Below are 21,590 nucleotides of genomic sequence, written 5' to 3'. Positions count from 1 at the left end.
GAGCGGCCTCCGGCGCTCGCTCTGGCGGGATAGAAGCCCGCGAAGGGGGTCCCGCGGCGCTTTTGTACTGCCCCGCCTAAGCCAGCCGCGATCTGACGCACCTGCTCCCCCGGGACGCTGGGGGCGTCGCACTGCAGCTGGGTGGGGAGCAATGTATTCCTCGCCGTCCCATCCCAGCCCGTCTTCGGTTACTCCACCCTACTCCTCCCCTCCCTCCTCCTCCTCTACCTACGCCTTCACTACCTCTGATTCTCCACCTCCTCTACATCCTCCATCCCCCTATCCCCCTTCTACTTCTGTCTCCCCCTCTCTCTCCTCCCTCCCGCCTCCCTTCCGTCTCCCCTCCCTCGCGTCTCTGAATAAGCAAGCTTTTGCCTCTAAAAGTCACAAGTAATCCTCGTGTGTGACAGAGGGGAGAGAGAGGGAGAGGAAGAGGGAGAGGGAGAGGGGGAGAGAGAGAGAGAGAGAGAGAGAGAGAGAGAGAGAGAGAGGGAGAGTCTGCCGAGAGGAGCAGCAGGCAGAAGGAGAATCTGGCACAACGGCTGGAAGAGGAAACTTGACGCTTCAGGGCCACCATTTGCCAGGGCCTTACTCGAGGTAAGTACTCTGGGGACAGCGGAGTTCGATTCCTGGCGCGGTCCAGCCTCCGGCCATAGCCCAGGCCCGGGAGATGGGCATCGTTACCTGGGGCTACTCAAATGAGGATAAAATGGGGGTGGGGTGCGAGCAGGCGGGCGGGGTGAGGTGCGGCCGGCAGGGATCCGATCAGAGGGCTGGGGTCAAAACGGTGCTTTGCGCCTGGGAAGGTTGGACTTCCGGCTCCTGTCCTGGGGCACCCTGTGCGTCCCGCCAGGGTTCCAAGCTACTACAGGACAGGGGCTTCCCACTACTCGATTTCTCTCCCTATGCTGAGCGTCCCCAAGCTCCCCTCTTTCACACACTAGCGTGCAAATCAGCCCCTGCTCTGTCATGAAGTGGAAATTTGCGCCTCGCTCAAATCTTGGAAAGGGAAAGTTTGGCAAGGCGGGTGCTGCGCAGCTTTGCGGTTCCCCGGAACCTAAACTGGGAACCCAAGACTTGCACAGGAAATCGACAGATTTCCTTTTTTCTCTTTTTAAAAAATTACCTTGAACGAAAAATTGTATGCATTCAAAAAGATTATTGGATTACTATGTCTGATCAGCTGCTGATGACCTACCAATAAGCGTTTTAAACACACACGCACATTCGCGCGCGCGCACACACACACACACACACCAGGGGCAATGTGCAGTGGGAAAGGCCGTCATAAGTAACCAAGAATTCAGAGGAAGTCGCGAGGGCTTTTAAATGTGTAAAGGCTGTGTACGTGTCCTCCATGTGTACAGAGAGCAGAGGGAGGGGGGAGAGGGAGCGCGCGTTGGCTCGGCGTTTTCTCTGTGCCTGTGTGCTTCGTGTGTTGTCAGCTGGCTCTGGTTTCTAAGCGCTGAACGCTGCCAGGGGCGGGGGCCGGCATCCACCATCCACCTCGGCACCCTAGTGGCGAAACAGGACTCATTTGTTTGGTGCAGAGCGGGGACGACCTAGAAGAGACTGAAGTGTGGTTAGGTCGGCCCCCTGCCATCCATTACACCTGCGGCAGACGGCTCAAGTGGTAGAATGGTTTTGTTTGCGGGGATCAAAAAGAGAGGAGGGGGAGGCTAGAGCCTCGCCCCACTCTAAGGAAGTACCATAGAGAACCAAAGACATGAAAGAAGCCATATTCGTACCATCAAAAGCAATAATGTTCCGCGGTCCATGAGTGAACCTGGACATGTTGGTGACCTTGGTGCCTGACTCCAATTGATGATATGGCAGAATTTTAGGGTCAATATTTTTTCAATGAATTTTTGATGAAGTACCTACTCCTCACTACACGCATGCAGACACACACTCACACAGACGTACGCACACACACCTGTCTCCAACCAGATTCACACATGTGTCCTTGGAGCTCTACTCCCTGAAGCCAAACGTCATTGAGCCCCTGCGTGTTTCACAGCAGCTGAAAGGGAGGCCACTCCAGGCGCTGGGAGCCTCTCCCCGCTCCTCAAGTGATTTATGCGATCAGCCTGCCAGCTACCACACACAAGTCCCCTCACCCCAGATAACCATCTAGCTGGGATCTAGCAGGGTTTCAAATATTTCCTCCTCATTTTACATTCAATGATGTGCCTTTCTGATCAATAATCCCATCCTTGCATCCCTTCCTTCCTTCATGCTTCTCAACAAGCAGGAAAGGAAGTACATACACACACACACACACACACACCCTCCAAGGTGAGCCCAGAGGGAGGGCAGGTGTGACAAAGGAACATATACACAGTCTAATGACAGTTTAGCCTGTCTTCATTCCTTAATTTACTTGCTAAATAAGAGGAATTTAAAGAGAAATATATTAAAGAAGACCTAAACAGAATCAGAAGGCTTGTCTCCACCCTTACTTCACACACACACTGTAACAATCCACTGTAACATTCATGGATATCCATGGTTTATATATTTTTATATATATCCATTGTATATAAAATGCTACATGTAATATAATAATATGCATACATTCGTATTTCTTGTAAATAGAAACAATTTCACTGGCCTAATTTTCTGTTCAAAATAAACAAATAGTCCTTTAATTAGGGTTTAACATGCTTATGCTTTGGGGGTGATTAGGTATATAGAGAAATTCCACTATTTTGACACTTAAATTATATTTTCTTTAATGTTAAATCAACAATATTTAGAGTAAATAAAACCAAAGAATATCAAAGAATATCAACAATAAGAACCCATTCTAGATAAGATCTTCAAGTCACAAATAAAACTACATTCTAGAAACTTAATGCTTCTTAAGAAAGGAAAAGATTTCAACCCCTCCATTTTTCAAGGTGCTTTCAATACCCAAAGACACCTCTGAACTGGGTTTGATTAACACTTGCTTGTTGTGTGCCCAGTGTAATTTAATTTTTCTGTAATCATTTTCTGTTCTATGAAGATTTCCATTGTACCAGGAAAAAGCTGACTTTGATATTCAGTGGGGTACAGGATTCATTGACAGAGATGTCATTAGAATATAGCTCTGTTTTATTCATTATTAGTAACATGGATTTATTCGTACATCATACATACTGCTAAGGGCCTGCTCTGGGATGTGAATTCATACATTATCAGAACACATTCAGATACACTTGAAGAAAAATTTTATAAAAAAGAAAAAATACTTGCAAAACTGAGTTGAAGAGCAGCCTTCATAAGCATTTTAGAGATTTTTTTTTAAAGCAGAAATCTTGATCTAAAACTCTTGACTTTAGGGTCCCTAAGGGATTCCAATTTTATTTAAACAAAACAGAATTAGCAAAATTTTGTAATTGTAGAGAATGCAGACAAGAATTTAGCCCTAACAAGACCTTCCTCCCCTTTTCCTCAAAACACTTTAGACCCTCGTTCCAACCAGTATCTAAAGCTAAGGAAAATAACTTCCAAGATGAACTCAAACTTTAAATGAAAAGTGTTTTTGTTTTTTTTTTTAATTCTGGAATTTTAAATGAGTAGTATTTTAAATGGAAAATCTCAAGGATTCAAATTAGTTCAAATAACCCAGTCTTTCTAGGAGAAGGAATATATTTTAATGTTTAAGCAGGTTAACAACTGAATCACACTCAGGTTTCTCAGGCTCAGGTGAGCCTCAGAACCCAGCACTGGAAATGGAGGCATCTGGGGAAGAAGAGCCCTCCCTCCTCCACACAGTGTGGGACCACCTACTTCTCCTTTGCATAGGAAATAGTTATTTCCTTGATAGAAAAGACTGAGCAGAGAAAGGAAATCTGGAATACACGATATGGTTTCTTTTCATCCCCATCCTTGCTAGGTTTTCCTCGGGCCTCGCCTTCCCTTGGCACTCTCTCCCACCCTTCCCAACCAAAGCTAACAATCGAAACATTCACATTTACATTTAGCAGGATCTCTCTCTCTCTCTCCCCTTATCTATCATCTATCTATCTATCTATCTATCTATCTATCTATCTATCTAGTCACCTGCCCTTAGGTCTCAAAATATCACTATCACCCCAAATTTGCCTTTACTTCCTGTGTAATTAAGAAGATCATAATTCTGAAAGAAAAGCTACCAAATCTCAATCGCCGGCGGCGGTGAGGGTGCGCTCAACGTGCCCGAGGCCAGCTAGCAGGAGGGCTCGGCCGGCCGCTTGGTGCCAGCCACTGCGTGTGTTGTGTCCTTGACTCGTACATTTCCCTTCTTAAGGGAGGATAATGAACTCTCCTCGGTTCCTAATTTGTAAAGATACCGTCTTTAGTCAGCACTGAAATGGGGGTGGTGGAGAAGAGGCCTGGGTCATGAACCCGGAGAGGTCAGGGCTCCAACTTCTGGCTGGGTCTCTCCTACGACCGGGAGACGGTGGCCAACTGTGTCTGCGGGTCCCTCGGTTCCCCAGAAGAAAGAGCCTCGGGCTGGAGGGCGTGTGTGCCCACGCGAGTGTGCAGGCCCGTCCTGCAGTCCCCCTAGGGGTCTCTAGAAGGGGAGGCTTTGCCTTCCCCGGGGTAAGCGAGGCCTAGAGGGCGGGGCCGAGCCTTGGGCGCAGATTCCTGCGGCCTCCAGAGTCCAAGCAGCCGGGTACCCCCAGCTCAGGGCCGCCCCGACGGCCCCGACTCGGTGCCCGCGCGGCCAGTAGGTGTCGCTGTTCCCCTGCTGGCCGGAGCCGGGAGCCCAACGCTGGACCCCCGAGCTACTCAGCCTTCCGCGCCCGGCGGGTTCACAGACCCACCAGAGCTCCCGAGAGAGGGCCGCTGCCCCCGGGGACCGTACCCTCGCTCACCTGGCCAAGACCGCAGCGACACTGGCCGGCCTAAGAGAGCGCCTTCGGGGAGAGAAGGAAGAGGAGTTTGTTGGGGCGAAACGCGGGGCCCCGACGGAAGCGGCTCGAAGCCACCAACTCTCCCTCCTTTCTCTTCTTTTCACGTGCTGTGGGCAGCGACTGGGCACTGGGGCCATCCTGGTAAAATCCCGAGCCGGACATTGAACCGGGGCGCCACACTGGCTTTAAAAATAAACAAGAGGTTGAAATCCCAGCTTCGTGGGAGCTAGCCACAGAAACAGTGGATTGGTTTCGATTTCTTGCCTTAAAAAAAAAAAAAAAGAAAGAAAGAAAAAAGAAAAGATAGAAAGAAAGAAAAAAAAAAGGAAGAAGAGAAAGAAAAGAAAGAAACCTGGGCCTGGCCACATGCATGAGCTACATACCATGTTGTACGCACGTCTGTACGCAGAAATGCCGGGTGACCGCGACCGCCCCCCTCCCCCGACCCAGGAAGGAGTCAGTATTTGGAGGCGGTTGTCTTCACCGAAAGCACTGCTTGCCGAGTATTATTTCCCTTCGGAAACCTAGCAGTTAGCACGTCTTCGGAATCTGTATTGAAATTCTAGGTATTGAGAGTTCTGCCCCCTTCTTTGGCGTCCTGCGGCTCCCTGCCTTCAGCCTCGGTGTGCCGCGTGAGAGATTATTAATCAGAAGCGTTCTTTTTGTGTGTGTCTCAAAAGGAGGGGAGTTTGGCTTCTGAATACCGAGAGGATATTTACAATGGGTACATCCTCTAGGTGACTGGAGATTTTATTATGATTCCGATTATTTTGTACTGGGAAATCCCTGCTCCGATTTGAAGATAGGGAGTGGGGGGGGGACCGTACTGAAAACGCTAAGTTCGGAATCTCAAGTTATTGAAAGAATTAGTATGCAAAATGGAACTGGCTATGTATTTAAACCAACGTTTAAAATCATATCCTCAGTTAAGATGTGGGGATACTTTGTAGTAAAAATTTTAGAAGGCCCACACTTTATCTACATTTTCTTTTGGTAAACGTAATCAGTTCGTGTAGAAGAAAAATGTAACAATCAAATGCCAAAGAGGAAGAAAGAAAAATTCTTACTTAAAGTCCAAAATATTTCGGAAAACCTCTTGTTTCTGACTGTGGGCCTCGGTCTCGCTATCTCAGAAGACAAGGCTGGGCAAGTGTCTGAGTCTTCAAGGCAAGCCTTAAATTTTTAATGTGAGGTGGCCAACATCATCTTTAAATGTCATGTCTTTCGCTGTTTCCCAAAATTGGCTCCTTTCGTTAGGTCCTATATCTGTTATACAATTCTAAATAATTATTACTGATTGAGATGGCAAATTAATCATTCGGTGACGTGGGAGGAGGGGAGAAACACGTGTCTAATTGGAGGTTGTGAAGTTCAGTGAGGTGGTATTTTTAGCTTGGAGAGTCCAAATTCAGATATTTGGGCAACTCTCCCCCTCCCATCGTTTCTCCACTCCCTCCCCATTTTGCTCCCTCTTTCACTCAACTCTTTGGGCTCCTCTCCCCGATTTTGCCCCTTTCCTCAGCTCCTGTCTCTCCCCCTTCCCCCCTTCAAACGCCTCTCCTCTTTACTCTCCCTTCTCCTCTTCCCCTCCGCCCCCCATCTCTCCGTGTATATCTCTCTCTGTTTCCCCCTCCCCTATTTATTGTCAGATCCTATCAGCCAAGTTAACATAAAAGTAGCAAGTGGGAGGCCCAACACCTTCCCTCCCGCGCTCCCAGGGCACTTTGGGGAGGTGTCAGCCGCTGACAGGTTACCGGCCGGAGTGTTGGCCCTTGGTGCTGGGCACGCTGCCTGCGGGAGAGTAGGGGTCTGTGCGGGTTGCGGGCCTTATTCAAATACCGCCCGCTGCTGCTGTGATTCGCAGGGACTCGGCCTCCATATGGTAATGCGTGGCGGGCGGGGGGGGCGGGGAGGAGAGGAGGCGCAGAGGGGAGGGGAGGATGGGGGTGAGGGCGGGGTGGGAGGGGGCTCCGGCACCGCGCGCTTGGCTGCCGGGCTGGGACAGAGCACCCGGACCCGCGGTGGCAGCGGCAGCGGCGCTACCCACCCTCCACCACAACATCCACCGAACCAGCGAGCCATCGAGCCGCAGGCCCCTGGGGTAAGCTACAGCGCGCACACGGCAGTGATGGTGTCGGTTCAGAGGCTTCAGGTTACTACCATGCGCCAATAAGGGAGATCAGAAACAGAAAAGGAGATTACAGAGAGATCAGAGATAAGAGGTGTACCTCTCTGTGTCCCTTGTCACACAGCGCGAGCACGCGCGCGCGCACACACACACACACGCGTCTGTACACAGATGCATGCACAGACATCCCTACAAGAACACATTCCTTGCTACTACCATCTAAATATATGCACCGCCACTGTATGCCCTGCAACGTGGCTGGTGTGTTTGTCCTGATTCCTGCATAAAGGCGGGCAGGTATGTGCCAGAGTCCAGGTAGGAACAAACTGCCACGCACGATTGGATTGCAGCCAAACTCGAAGAGACATTTAACCTGCTGAATTGTTTCACTCAGCCGGGTGCCCCCCAGAAACTGGCAATTCTGCAACCGGTTGTGGAATCCTGCAACTATTCATAAAATGTGCTGAAAATGTACTTTAGGAAATGTAATCTTGCTATATATGGCAAAGTAGGGACAAACCTAAAGGATAAGTGCATCTCCATTTTTAAATGTTTTACGTGTAGCCATCTGACCACTTTTTATTGGATAACATATCATATGAGCACTTTGGTGTAGGCTTGGAAAAACTACAGCCAGGGGTAAGGCTGAAAATGCCATAAGAATTAAGGGTGCTAAAAATGGATGCTGGATAGTCCAGCATGAAAGATGGCATAGAGCTGTAGGTTTAAAATGGGGGAAAATACATGTGAATATTTATGCATGAAAGCCATTGGGGAGGGTGAGTCTTGCCCTGAGTATCTGTGCAGGTAAGTCATTCATAAGAAAACTAATTACCTGTGCATGTACTCGGATTTGTTTAATTGAATAAGCTGCATGTGTGCCTTTTGCTGTTCTTTGTGGCTGTGCAGTTATGGATTCGGTCTTCTTAAAATGATAGCTTTGGGGAAATTTTTAAAGTGGACTTTATACATATATATTTTTCAGAAGCCATTGTGCTGAACAGACATATTGCCAGAAAGAAAAATTCGACCCTATAAATAAGATTTCCATTGCTTGAAATCTAACTCAAGGCCTGTGTATTTTAGGGCAAATCAACTGGCTTAATATAGTAAACTGTTTAGTTTATTTGTTTTAATTCCAAAGTCAGGAACTAAGGATGCTTTTGAATCAAGATAATATGCCTTGTTTCCAGTCATATTAAGATAAAAATGAAATTCAGTAAATTTTGAATGAAGCAGATAAGGTACAACATACAACATGGTTGAAAATGTCTTCCTTGCAGAAGGCTGTCCGTTGCTGTTTCTACACATTTTAAAATAGATTTTTTTTTTTTTTTTTTGCAATAAGAAATGCTAGAAAGCAATAGGGTGGTGAATGCTGCACCACTCAGTTAATCAGCACAAAAATTCTTTAGAAATCTTTGGGGTCACTTTCTTTTATACATACATTATCTCAAATGCACTGGCCCAAACTGTTTTGCTAATATGAAGTTAATTAGACAATCAAACTTTGAGCCTTGAGCGATGGGCATCACAGCCGATCAAGAGGGGTATGTCAGGAAAGAAAAAAAAAATGTGTCTTTTCTTTTATGACCAAACCAGGAGGTTATACAGCTGGCATTACATACATGACAGATGTGCATATTTGGAGCCTTCAATAAACAGAAGCAGGGAGGCAACTGTGCATATTATCTAGCAAGAGACAGCAGCAGACACTTGCCAAAAAATAAAGACAGACAGAAAGGGACAAGAGAGACAGAGAGACATAATAAGATAGCAAAAAAAAAAAAAAAAAAAAAAAGTGGGGGAATCAATAAAACGATAAACCTGAACTTTTCGCGAATTAAAAAATGCAAATATACCTTTTACATATGCATCAGTATTAAAAATAATACACGCTGGAACCAACAGGAGCGGGAGCAGGAGGAGGAGGAGGAGAGGTGGAGGAGGAGGAGAGGAGGAGGAGGAGGAGGAGAAAAGAATGGAGGCGCCGCGGAGCCCTGATTATGCATGGGCTGGAGCTGCCTCCTCTAACCTGTTCTTCTCCGAGCCGGGCAGCCGGCGGTCCTCAACCGCCCACAGAACAGGAGCCGAAACAACCGTTCCCGAAGGCTACAGCGTTTATTTTTCTCTTTTGGGGGTTTTGGCGGTTGTTTCAGGGGCTCGCCAACTGGCCCCTTTAATTAAAAGCTTCAATAAAAGGCGATCGCGCCAGGAATGCACAGGCTCCTCTTCGCGCAGAATTTGCATATTTTTTTAATGCCCTAATTTCCTTGATGTATGTAAATGTAGCCGGACGTAGAGGGAGACAGGGAGCTGACGTCAATGGACGTGACCTCGCAGCTAAACCTTGAACGTGAAGCCGGGATGGGAGAAAACACGGAGCGGCAGCCGACGGAGTCCGCTCGTTCGGGCGGCGGCAACGGCGGTGACAGATCCGAGGCCCGAGGGGGCCAAGGGAACCCGTGTGTCGACCCCGGGGGAGGACGAACCGCCGCCTTCTTTCTCCACTGCTCGGCTTCCAGCCTCGCCAGCCTTCAGGCCGCACCGCAGGCTCCTGTCCTGCACCTCCAGCCCCACCAAACACATGTTCTCTTGCTTCCCTCAGAAAAACAACACACCCCAAAACAACAAACCAAAAAACAACAGATAACAAACCAAATCAATCAGCTCCCCAAATGCTTTAGACCAATGCTCGGGTAGCTTATCAGAAAGAAGACTCTGACAATGGAACACGATTTTTTTTTTTTTTTTTTTTGGCTTCTCTCCACAAGAAGAGGAGGGGGAGACCTCAGACAAGAGCAAATCACTCCTAAAACACGCTAAGCTACACGTGTTTCCAGTAGGGAGAGGTAAATCGCCCAGTCGAGTGGTGGGGGCTTCTCGTTTCGGTACCTATTTACCTGTGCACTCATTAAGCGCGTCGGCTTCATTAACAGACATGCCTTGAGCGTGAGTTTCAATGTGATGGGAGTGTCGTGTGTGTGTTGGGGAGGTGCTTGGGCTGGTGAGCACCGAGGCAGGCGCTGTGAGCGAGACGAGCGAGAGATCAGTGTCTCTCCACGGCCACCTCTGGGACTTATCTCCAGGGTCATCTAGGCCAGAGATCCTGGGCTGGAGTTCGAGTTACACCCATTTGAAGGGGGAGGGGGTCAGAGAAGGCTGTCTCTGCACAGCCAGGCCCTTTCGATTACATTGTCTGGGGAGGGGGGCTTGAGGTGCGAGCGATTCGGTGGCCGCAGGCCCGGGCGCTATCTTGCCGGATTTAGCCTGGTGTACTTTTCACTTGGAGCTCGGCAGCCTCTTCGAGGAGGTAGCGGCTCTTGGCTACGCGGCAGGGAGGCCTTCAGACTCCCCACCCCTGCCCCGCGCGCCCGTGTGTGCGTGCCCGCGCACCCGGCGGGGTTCGCTGGCACCTCCCTGCGCACATCCGCCCCTGCCTCTGCTCGCCACCCTCTCCTAGGCAGCTAAGAAACGGTCCTCGGCCTTTTCTGGGCCAGGGCCGTGCAGAGCCGGGGGCGGAAGGCCGGGCTACGGGCTGGCAAGGAAGGGGCGCCGGAGGCCGCGGTGTTGGCTTCCCAGTCCTGCCCTTGGCCGCCAAGGCTGCCGTTTCTTCGTTCCACCTCGCAGCCCTAGCTTTGTTTTCCTGATATGCTCGTGGCCACCGGGCCCCACGCAGGCGATGGGAGTGTGTGCGTGTGCGCGGGGGCAGGCGCGCGCGGCGGGCGGGGGCCCTCCCGCCAAGGACACGCATGGCTGTCTGTCCTCCCGCTGCACTTGGCGGGAAAGCTGGGGGCCGCCGGCGGGGCTGCGCGCCCGCGGCTCCCATTACCTCCTCCCCGCTCCCCCCGAACCGCATTTACATACGGGCCACTCGTCAGAATTTTTACAGCCCCCCTCCCCCCCCCCCCCCCCCCCCGTCGCACGCGCGCAGGCTCGGAACAGGCGCCCGCGCGCTCAGACACCCGCGCTCAGGCTGAGGCCGGCCGGGGCGCGCGAATAGGCCCAGGGGTGCAAGCCGCCCTCGGCGAGACGGATTCTCGCACCTCCCCCTCGCGCCTACACCCCTGACAGCCTCCCGGCTCGCGTTCCAGGAAGCCCACCTTCTCTTCAAGGCTCCCACCCTTCTCTCCCTGCACACTCCCACCCACACCCTCCCACATCTCTCTGCCTCTTTCCGTGGAACACACACACACACACACACACACACGCTTTTCTTCCCCCTCAAATAGCTAACCCCTATGGAGCGTCCCTCGTACCTTTTGAATAGCTCTGGAGTTTAAAGAATAAAAATCCTTATAATGTATTACTGTCTTTAGCCAAACACATTTAAGGACCACAACAAAAAGAGGAGGAGGAGTTAGGAAGGGGGACTTGAACCAAAAGACCTTTCTTTAAAAAAAAAAAAAAAGTCTGCAAGTCAAAAGGTCATTCTCCAAGTTTGTAAATAAAATTGCAAAGGAGTCCTTTAAAAAGAAAGAAGGGGAGGAAAGAAGGAAGGTAGAAAAGATCCACAAGTTACATAAAAATCGTGCATTGGGAAAACAAGACAGGGCTATTCTTTAAAAAAAAAAGTCTAAAGAAATCAAGAGAAAAAAAAACTGGAGGAAAAAAGAAAAAGAGGGAGAAGGAAATAAAGGCAGAAAAGGCAAAAGAAGTTTCCAAAGAAATGTGTGCTTTGCTTCCTACAATAGGAAAATGTAGCCATTGCCTCCTTCAGACGAGACATTTCTAATTTGTTCCGTCTGTCAGGAGGGGACTATGAGAGGTTTGGGTGCAAATTCATTATCTCTGGCAACGCAGAACGTAGTGTGGGGACTGAAAAAGACCGTGGCAATGGATGAACAATAGGGCTTCAGTTCATCAGTAACAAAAGCAGTGGGGAAATTGGTTGAGTTTCAGAGCACGTCCTCCTCGGCAGAGGGGGCTGGACTAGACCTTGGACAGCCCCCCCAAAAACTTGCCGAGCCTCGCACACACCACTTCACTCTCCACTCCGAGGCTCAGGGAGCAAGTGCCTGGCGTGGGGGGGAAAAGTTGGCTTTTTTTCCTCCTTCGTCTTTTGCGCCTTTCTCTCTCTCTCCCCAGAAGGGAAGATCCGTTTAAACTATTTCAGACGCAATCAAGCAAGAATCACCGTGTGGAATTGAGCGGCAGTTTTAAATGTGCGAAGGAGAGGGATGGTCTGAAAAATTATTTTTTCTTTTTTCGAGACGCCGAAAGGAGGCTGTTTATGTACTGCGGCTGCCCTGTGATTCTGGATCTTGTCTTCTGGCCGGCGCCTCGATTCCTGCCCAGCTGGATTGGGGGGCAACACTGCCTGGCGCAGGGACGAGAGCGAGTGAGTATCGTGGCGGCCCGCAGGCGGCAACTCGGCCGGCGGCGCGCGGCCAGCAGTGCCTGCCGCGGCCCGGCGCCCGCGCTCCTCACCTCGCCCGCGAGCCGGTGCCCGCAGAGCCCCACTGCGGGCCGCTCCGAGGGCCAGTCCGGGGCTTTGCTTCAGCTAATTGATTGTGTGTTTCGATGCTAAACCTGTTGATCTCGTGAGTTGTCTGAACCAGGACTGTTAATTATCCAGTGGCCTGACCCCCCAATTGAAGAACGATTCCAGGAAATTTTCGCGTCGGAAAGGGGAATTTTGTATGTAATTTTGTGTTGTTGAAAGTGCGACTTTTCCCTCTTAAACCTAGTGCTAAGTGCAATTGTATTTTGCGTTCCTGGATTCAGGATTCTCATTTTGAACAATTCTTTTTAACCACCTCAAAGTTGCAGTTACCTGGCAGTGAAGTGAGGGTCTGATGGGATTCTGGTGGAAACTTGTATACAGTAGCTAACTAGAACTGGTGGATTTCCACTTCCTTTTTCTCTTTGCCTTTTGGATTCAGGGAAGCGAGAGGCCGCTTTACAGTGTTATCCCAAGTTCAGATTCATCAAGATGCAACCATCGTGATTACTTATTGGAGCGTTTCAGCTTCTGACTCTTCTGGTATCTGAGCGAAAGCGGTTTGCTAGGAGCCCAGGCCCCGCTGAGGGAGGCAAGACCTTCCTTCCTTGGCTTGGAATTGTCTGAGGGAACCCAGGGCTGTGGGAACCCAGGCAATGTATTTGCATTAGTGTCTGCGACGTTTTCTCTTGCAAATGTACCCGCGGTGTTTGAATGGGGAACTGTCTCGAGGGGTCAGGGCAGCAGTGGAATTGATCAGAAGTTGGTCCGGAGGCTCTGTCAAGTCACGGCCACGGCCGGGGGCTCTTTGGGAGCTGTGGCTGCCTTGGGCCTAGAGCGGCGGGGTCGGAACCAGTTTCCTCCCTACCGTGGTGCCTACCTCTGCCGGCCACCCTCCTTCCCCACCTTGGCACCAGTAGTTCGGGCGCTGTCTCGAGAAATGAGCTCCCGTAGTCAACGTAATTGAACCAGTGCAGGACTTTCATTTTGCAAAACCAGTAGCCCCACCCCGGCCACTCCAAAATAACAATAAGCATTAAAAAAAATCATAAAAGAAACGCACCTATTTTCGGGAGTGTAAGACTTCTTGAATATTGAGTCAAGGAAGGATGGGGGAAGGGAATAAAAAAATCCACCACTTTACAGCAATCAGGTTTTACATTATTCATTGATTTACTGGAGGAAATAGCCAATCAGGAGCCATAGATATGAATGCACATCTCACCGTGCTGTGGCCTTACAGTAAACTATTTGCATCTTTCTAATGGATTAGATATTTATCCAGGGATTCCCATTGTTTGAAAGGCCTGGAAATTCAGTGCCTTAAACGTTTAAAAAATATGACTTTTGTTCCAGTCTTGAGATTCTTACATGGGAGAACTCTCCCTCCTCTTTTGTATGGCAGGTTATAATGTTCAAATCCCTAATGTTTCTTAAGAGTCCCTCTTTCTTCCAAGCTAAAAATAAAAGAAGAAAGAAAAAAATTAATTTCCCAAACCCCTCCAGATTCTACATATTTTGCATTCCCATTATCATGCATGTCTCCATTTAAATGCAAATTAGCATATTTAACTCTGTGGGTGCTGAAGCACAGGATATCTTATACTGGGGTTTTCTGGAATCTCCTGGCATTTTAAGGAATCCTGGTAATTGCAATACTGTAAATGAAGCCATTATTATATATATAAGTATATGTATGTGTGTATATATACATATAAAACTGTGATCATTTGTTTTCTTGACTATTTTCCAGATGAGACTACAAAGAAGCATAAAATGAATAGACAATCCAACCAACCAAAGGTAATTTAAAAATTTACATTTGATAAAATTAAAGCGATGTACAAAATAAAAATAGAATATTATTTACTGGGTGACAGACCTGCAGTGTATTGCATATCTCCCAGTTCAGGCAATAGAAACAATTCCAGAAAAATCTAAGTTTCCAGTATGTGCAGTTTTCTCCCGATAGGTAGCCTATGTATATTATATATCAAGGATAATGCAAATATAACCTTAACTGCTTATAAAAAATAAATTCAGGATACAGAAGAAATAATAGGACACTTTTATTAGAAAATAAGCCAGTCAAGTACCTTGCCTGAACTATACAAATCGCTATAAATTAAATGACTTTTATGTGGAAAATGGTAGTCTTGACTGTATTAGTGGAGTGTGGTTTACATTCTTGAGAATCATACAAACTCAGTATTAAAAAGGGAATTCAGTGATAGGCCAATTTCTTTATATACTCTGCAGAGCTCTGAACAGGATTCAGAGAGGTGTTCTAAATATTAGTAGCAAACCTGATGTATTTGCATTTATGGAATAGCATAATTCTGATCTAAATATGTGGAAAATCATAACTTTTCACTTTTAACTTAAGCAGAGATTGTTTATTTCCAAGAAAACCAGGATGTTTCATGTTTCAGCTATCTGGAGACCTATAAAAAGATTAGAAAATAAACATGACAATCATGTCCTAATCTACTGGCCATTAATGGGAATTTATTAGAGAATGAGTAGGCAAGCCATATGAATTCAGTATATCCTTCAATATGCAGATTTCAAAAAGGGTATTCTGTAGCTCAGCTAAATAACTTTTTGAAAGCAAAAATAACTGAAATAAAAACATGTAGGTGTTAACAGTTGCTCACAACAATGTATGGCAGGCATTGCTAAGAATCTTTAGAGTAGCACAATTGTTTCAACTTGTCTCACATCCTAGATAATAATACAGTCCTTGAAATGTATATGATAAACCTTGGCAATATTCAGAATACCCGGGTGCTCAGTGTTAAGCCTTGCTATGTATCTTTTATTTCTTCATACCTTGAAAGATGATGGAGAGGTAAAATATTTAATTGGCTATATATGGCTAATGAACAGACTGCCCATAATCATTACATTGGATAAATTCACTTTTTGGCACTCTCATAATGAATCTACAATATATGTGACAGGCAAGGGGCCAGTCCTGGAGTTAGTTGATATGACTATGTGGCATTGCCACAGAAGATGCTATTTTAAGACAGTATATTCTGTAGCTTCTAATTGTAGAAGTGTCTCAGATGTTCAGTGTCTTGGCTTTCATGATAGTTACTTGGGTTCTAAAAATGCATTTAATTGTTAAATGGAAATGTAGTCACATTAATTTGCAAATTTACACAAATATGGTGGTGATACACACACAGACATACCTGCCTCACATCTCTCTACTTTCACCAACCCCCATGCAGACATATATAAAGCAAAAAGATATTCTAAAAATATCTGACATTTCTTAGGGTTTGATTTAAGGAATTGAATTCATCTGATCATATGCTTCCTTTATGTAGTACATGCCAAATCACTAATGATTCTGCTTCTAGGTCTTGGAAAGCAAGGCCAAAATACTCTCAATCTTCCAAGGAAGCAAAGCTCATTAGGGTTTTACATAATGTCAAAAATGGCATGTGCCTCAGTGATGTGTTCAAGTTTTATCTAGTAGTTTATGTTGTGCCTCATAGTTCAAGAAGGAACAGTAACTCTATGGGTGTGTGTTTCTCTGATTTAGTTTGTAGTTTGCATGTATGTTTTTTATACAACCCAATGCAGCCATTTCTGATTGTACTCCTTGTTTCAAAATTTGAAAAGAAAAATAGATGAGCAATTTCCATAGCTTAGTCTTTTCTAAATAATCAGGACAAGAATGCTCACCAAAAAAGTAAATTGCTAAAAAACTAAGGAAAAGTTGGCATCCGTGTTACTAAGTTACATATTTAATTGGTGTAATATTGTTGTTTGAACTCTTAATTGGGGGCTTTTCTTAGCAATTCTGTTTTCTTTACTTGTCAGTCTTTTCTATAGGATTTACATATGTGCGCTCTATAATTTGATAACCATATTCACACTCATGTCTTAAATGAATAAATTACTGAATTAATGAAAGAGTGTATATTATGAAAGTGTTTTAGTGATGGGGGAAATAGTCAACCTATGAAAATGAGAGTATTGTGATAAACTAGTGATGTGTGAAATGAATATGAAGATTTATGACATTTGCTTGTAGCATATATTTAAAGAATGGTAGCACCACCAAACATAACTCATAACAGTCCATAAAGTTCACCCATGGTGAATATGCATTTTATGTGGACAGATGTTCTGCTGAGGGACATCTGACTATTAGAATTGTACATGTCATAGGTGCATTAGACATAGATTACCCATTACGAAGGAGAAGAAGAAAAGAGGTCTTTAAGTGGTCATAGTCACGCTTTGAAAAGTCCTAAGAAAAAGAATGAGGCTAATTAATTAATAGAACAACATTCTCTCTAGACAGAAGAAAGGTGGGGGTGGGGAAGGGGACTGCAGGGGCAGAGTTAAAACATCCAGGTATTTTATCTGTCTTTTTAACGAGGTAACAATCCTTTTTAAAATTATTTCATAAGGAAGACTAGTACATTTTGCCCTTCTGTATGAAAATTGAGGTTTGAAACCACAGACAAAGCCTCAGCATTTTTATTACAGCAGAGTTGTGTACAACATTAGAAACTATTGCTGCGGTGTTTACCTGTGCTACATTCTAAGGCACACCCTGTATACAGAGTTATTTTTTTAAAACCAGGATGAAGTCGGCTTGCTTAGAGCACTCACTTTGAACTTACAGAACAAAATACGCTGCCCTATCGCCACGGTACATAGATACAAAACATGACTGAACTGTGAAGCCATTAAAAACACACCACCAGAGCAAATTGTCAATGTAATCACACATCGACTCACCGCGTAATACAGATCTGATTCCCAGCCCCAGAAAGCAAGGCCCTGCTTTAAGCAATCGCCAAGTGCCTTCCATCTGTCTGCCCATGCAATCTGCCAGAAGAGAAATGCAGGTAAAGACGTTCCCCAGATCTGAAATGCTTTTATCTGTCCTTAGAGAGAGATTTCTTCCAGTCTTTGGATATTAGAGCGATCTGCACTAGCACCGAGGAGGTAAAAGGGCGCGGGTTGCTTTTCCAGGAGCAGGCGGTAGTGCTAGCGGAAGAGATGTTGATTGAGAAAATAGGGCTGTTGAAATGCTGCCGTTGCTGCTGCCGCTACCTCTGCTCGGGCAGCAGGCGTGGGGCAGTTGGATGATCACTGATGCATATCAATAACCGTGTACTTGAGATTTCTCATGACATCATCATTACCTTGGTCTCCCGCGGTCTCGAACCTTTGACCTCGCCGGGCTGGTCCACATTTTGGCAGTGAAAAGCCCCTCCAATGATGGCCCTTTTCTCCTTCTTTCAGAGCCGGGGCAGCAGCACGCCAGCAAGACGGCATCTTCTCCTCCCCAGCCTAGAAGCCCTGTGAAATCGAGGATCTTCCCCCTAAAACACACACACACAAGATATGTGCAATCAAGCTGCCACCGCTTGGTAAAAAGCTCATGGTGCCTTACCCAAAAGGATCCGGAGCAGATCCTTGAATCAGCTGTCACTTCTTCTATAGAATGGGATTTTTTTTTTTTCCCCTTCCTCCTTAACCTGCGCTGGAAATTGCCGTTGGCTTTATACGTCTCTATAGAGGGAGGCTAAAGAGTCTTGCGTGAGAAGGAAGCAATTTACAATGCAAATAGAGGCCTGTGAAGGGACGGATGCTGCCGCTCGCTCTTTAACCGCTTGCTGCACCTTAATAGCTGGCTTTATTTTCTGATATTAATAGATGAATTGTTGGCTAACGCTGCCGGAGATTACTTGCTGAAAGGAAAAAAAAAAAGTTCGGAATAAACTTTGAAAGCAACAGCTCTCGTTTGGATGTCCAGCCGCACACACAGACAGAAACCAGGTCATATTTACATACAAGGAGGAATCTTTTGCGCGGCAAAGTATCCTGGAGGACTACTTACTCTTCGGTGCTGCCAGAAAGATGTGGATCTGGAGTCTGGGCAGAAGAAGACAGAGGCTGTGAGGGAAGCGAGTTGTTATCTTTGGTTATCTAGCTGTATGAGTGTATTGGTCTTCATAAAGCTAGATAACCGAAAGTAAAAACTCCTTCAAGATCGCCGGGGAGCGTGTGAGAATGAACTGCAACCGAGAGACAGTAAAAAGCAGAAAGGTCAGGAATACTTATTGAATCTAACTTTGTTTCTGTGTTTGTTTTTCCCTTATGACGAAAGGTGGGATTAGGGGAAATTGACACACGTATGCCAGAACATTAAGGTGGAGATATTTTGTGAGGTTGTTACAGCTGCAAAGAATTGTATAGTGCTAATGAGTAAAGAGGCACATGTAGTTTGTCCTACTTTAAGGTAAAAGTTTATATATGGAGGGTTTTTGTTTTTCTTAGAGAGCTGTTGTAGAGATGTCTGGTACCTCGTTTGAATATGATTCCATATACGTAGACTTAGGCTATTCCCTAACGAGGCCCCTCCCCTGAACAATTTGAAGATTATGCTTGGAAACTGCATGTATTTGGGTTGTATGTCAAATTATATGAAATTAGACTTTCAGAAAAGTTTATACTGGAAGGTTAATAATCTGTATCTACTGAGGACATAGAGCTAGGAAGGAAAATGCAAAAAAAAAAAAAGCAAAGGCTGATTTTTATTCTTCTATTCAAAATACAAGGACAGATGCTTCTCTGTTCCAAGAGGGTTTCCTTGAGGAAGCTACTGAAGCAGAAAGACATGATGGAGACGAGATCGCCTCCCCTCTTGTCAAAGTGTTAAAAAAATGTTCTGTCTTACTCTGCGCCTAGCATTGGAAATGAAAGTGACATTTACGCCACAACCCACGTGTGCGCCTCGTCTCTTTTTGTTTAAGGATGATCAGGTCTATCCAGGAAACAGCTCTGGCATCCCAAACTGAAATAATTAGGACGTATATAGACCTGACAAAAATGGAAAGGGGGTGGGGAATCTGAGGGTCTGTCTTGCCTAATTGATTCCACTAAACGGAATGCAGGAGATGTGAACGGCAGGACGCTCCGATTCCCACGCTCGGGGGCAAGTGGTAAAGCGGGGCCGGCAGCCTATGACAGACAGCCCTGTTGGGGGGTGAGGGTATGAAAAAAACATCAAGTACACACACCATACTCATCTCCATCGCTTAAGAAAGTAGAGGCATTTCCCACCCACAGCCATCCGCAGCCTCCCAAATGGCAGTACCAACTGGTCTGTAGCTGCTGTGTACTGTATGTTTCTGTTAATTTTATAACCGCTGTTTAATCTGACCGTAATTAAGTTTGGCTTTTTTCTTCGGTTGAGATTTTCAATATTTAAGGAAAGCTAGTAGAAAAGTTCCCAAAATGTCCCATTACTGCCTGCCCCTCACATCAAATTCTCAGTCCCTACTTGTGGCCTTGTGACCACCTTTTGGCTTTTGTTTTGGGAGGGTTATATTTAAAAATATGTCTCTATATAACAGACATTATAATCACTTCATCAGGCTGTTTACCTCTGAACATGATATATCTAGGAACTTGGTCTAATTATGCTAGTAGGCACACACTGGAAGTAAAATTATAAAATCATCAACCTAAAAAGTGTTAATTATAATATGATAAAGGTTTGTTCTAGTATAGTACCAGCTGGATGTGTTCTAAACAGTCATTTTAATTTAATCTAAAAATGACTGTGCTTAGTAGAAACTTTGGCATTTTAAAGGTCCCCATTGTAATCTTTTCATAGAAGTCCTTACATTTTTCCACATGTCACCGAGCAAACATTTGTATAGGCATTTAAATATAAATACAAACATTGCATTAGAAAATGTCCAAAATGACCTGTTATCTTCCATGTGACCTGACAATCCCAAATCCCAAACATATAGTTTTTCTTCAAAAGCATTACATTTTCCGTTGTAGTTTCAACTCCTTGTAAGACTGCAGACTGGAGAAGCCTGTAAAACCACTGTTAGTTTCAGATAGAAACTCTGAGAGATTTTATTAACGTAAATTCTCAATTTGGCGGCTGAACACGTGCCAAAGTTTTACTACTGTAGTGACCGTTGAGAAGACCCTTGTTTATTTACATTTGAACTACTGTTTGTGCAAACAACCTTTCATTGTTAAGTGCCTGTATTCCTTTCATTTACTTCATGTCCAGGGGTGCTATTTACCTAGAACCATTGTCTACTACAATTAACATTTACATTACAAAGTGTGTGGTTTTCTTTCTCAAGGAGGTTCAATTAAGGCAATAAGATGTTTGCTGGGGAAACCTATTGTTTACTAAAAGCACTCAATGGAGTCAAATTACTGAAGCTTTTGCCTACATCTTGGTCTTTTATGTAAATGTGTTAAATATAACATCTAAGGAAAATAAACAATATTATAATTATGTGTTTGCCATTGTCATATCAAACTTGCTTTGTATCATACTAATGTTACATGACTTATCGATCAATAAAAATACATTTCAATGTTATTATTTTAATTTTATTTTTTGCCGTTCCACTGCTCTTGCTGCAACATGTCCCAATTTTTCTTTTTCTATTACACATCAAATTTCTGACATTTTGTTTTATTTGTGTGTGTTGAAGAGAGGTACTGTATCTGAACATGGGTCTGAAGGGTGTCCAAGGTAATCTCTACAATGACCTTATAATAAGGTGATATTTCTTTGAAATCTGAAATATTCCAAAGGCATGTACATTTAAGTCAAAAGAAGTGTAAATATCAGTTAAGTAGTTCTTTGAAAGCTAGTTTTAACATTGGCAGAAACCGGATCAAGTTTATTTAGCATACCACTGCATTGTAAAACAGTTGGAGCGAAGTTGCAGTTTGCGTGAGTATGCATGTTAACTAGTGGGAACCAAGCGCAGTCTTTGTGAAAGGGGAGCAGCAGATTGCTGTGCAAGGCCAATGTTAAAAAGGCAGCTGAATTTAACACCATCTGGAAGAAAAGATCCCTTCACGACTTTCTCACACCGTCAGACAAAACTAGTGTCTCTTGTTCCGAGCCCTTGTCTATGCAACCATACAATACTGAGTCATTATACTTTTTGCTGAGAGAAAATTTGAGAACACAATATGGGTAACCAGTGAATGACCAAGTTTCATTGTGCCCGCTTAAGTCGATTGAAATCTACGTCTAGAGCTATGAATGGTAGTATTGTTTTCCTCACCAGGGCTGTACTAAATGTCAGCACAGTGTAAAGAAAAA

At 45.4% G+C, this 21,590-nt stretch overlaps 1 long non-coding RNA gene across 1 annotated transcript; it reads left to right on the top strand.

The window, feature by feature from the left end:
- Positions 1-486: 486 nt before the first annotated feature.
- On the top strand, positions 487-20,835 carry LOC103011506 (uncharacterized). The gene is made up of 4 exons (XR_009007172.1): positions 487-597; positions 12,228-12,355; positions 14,211-14,260; positions 17,735-20,835. It is a non-coding gene; the product is annotated as an uncharacterized LOC103011506 (long non-coding RNA).
- The last annotated feature ends 755 nt before the right edge of the window (positions 20,836-21,590 follow it).

The sequence above is a fragment of the Balaenoptera acutorostrata genome, chromosome 2, assembly GCF_949987535.1.
Source record: "Balaenoptera acutorostrata chromosome 2, mBalAcu1.1, whole genome shotgun sequence".
NCBI classification, from domain to species: domain Eukaryota; kingdom Metazoa; phylum Chordata; class Mammalia; order Artiodactyla; family Balaenopteridae; genus Balaenoptera; species Balaenoptera acutorostrata.
The sequence above is the reverse complement of the archived record's forward strand: the minus strand, read 5'-3'. Positions and strand labels throughout refer to the sequence as shown.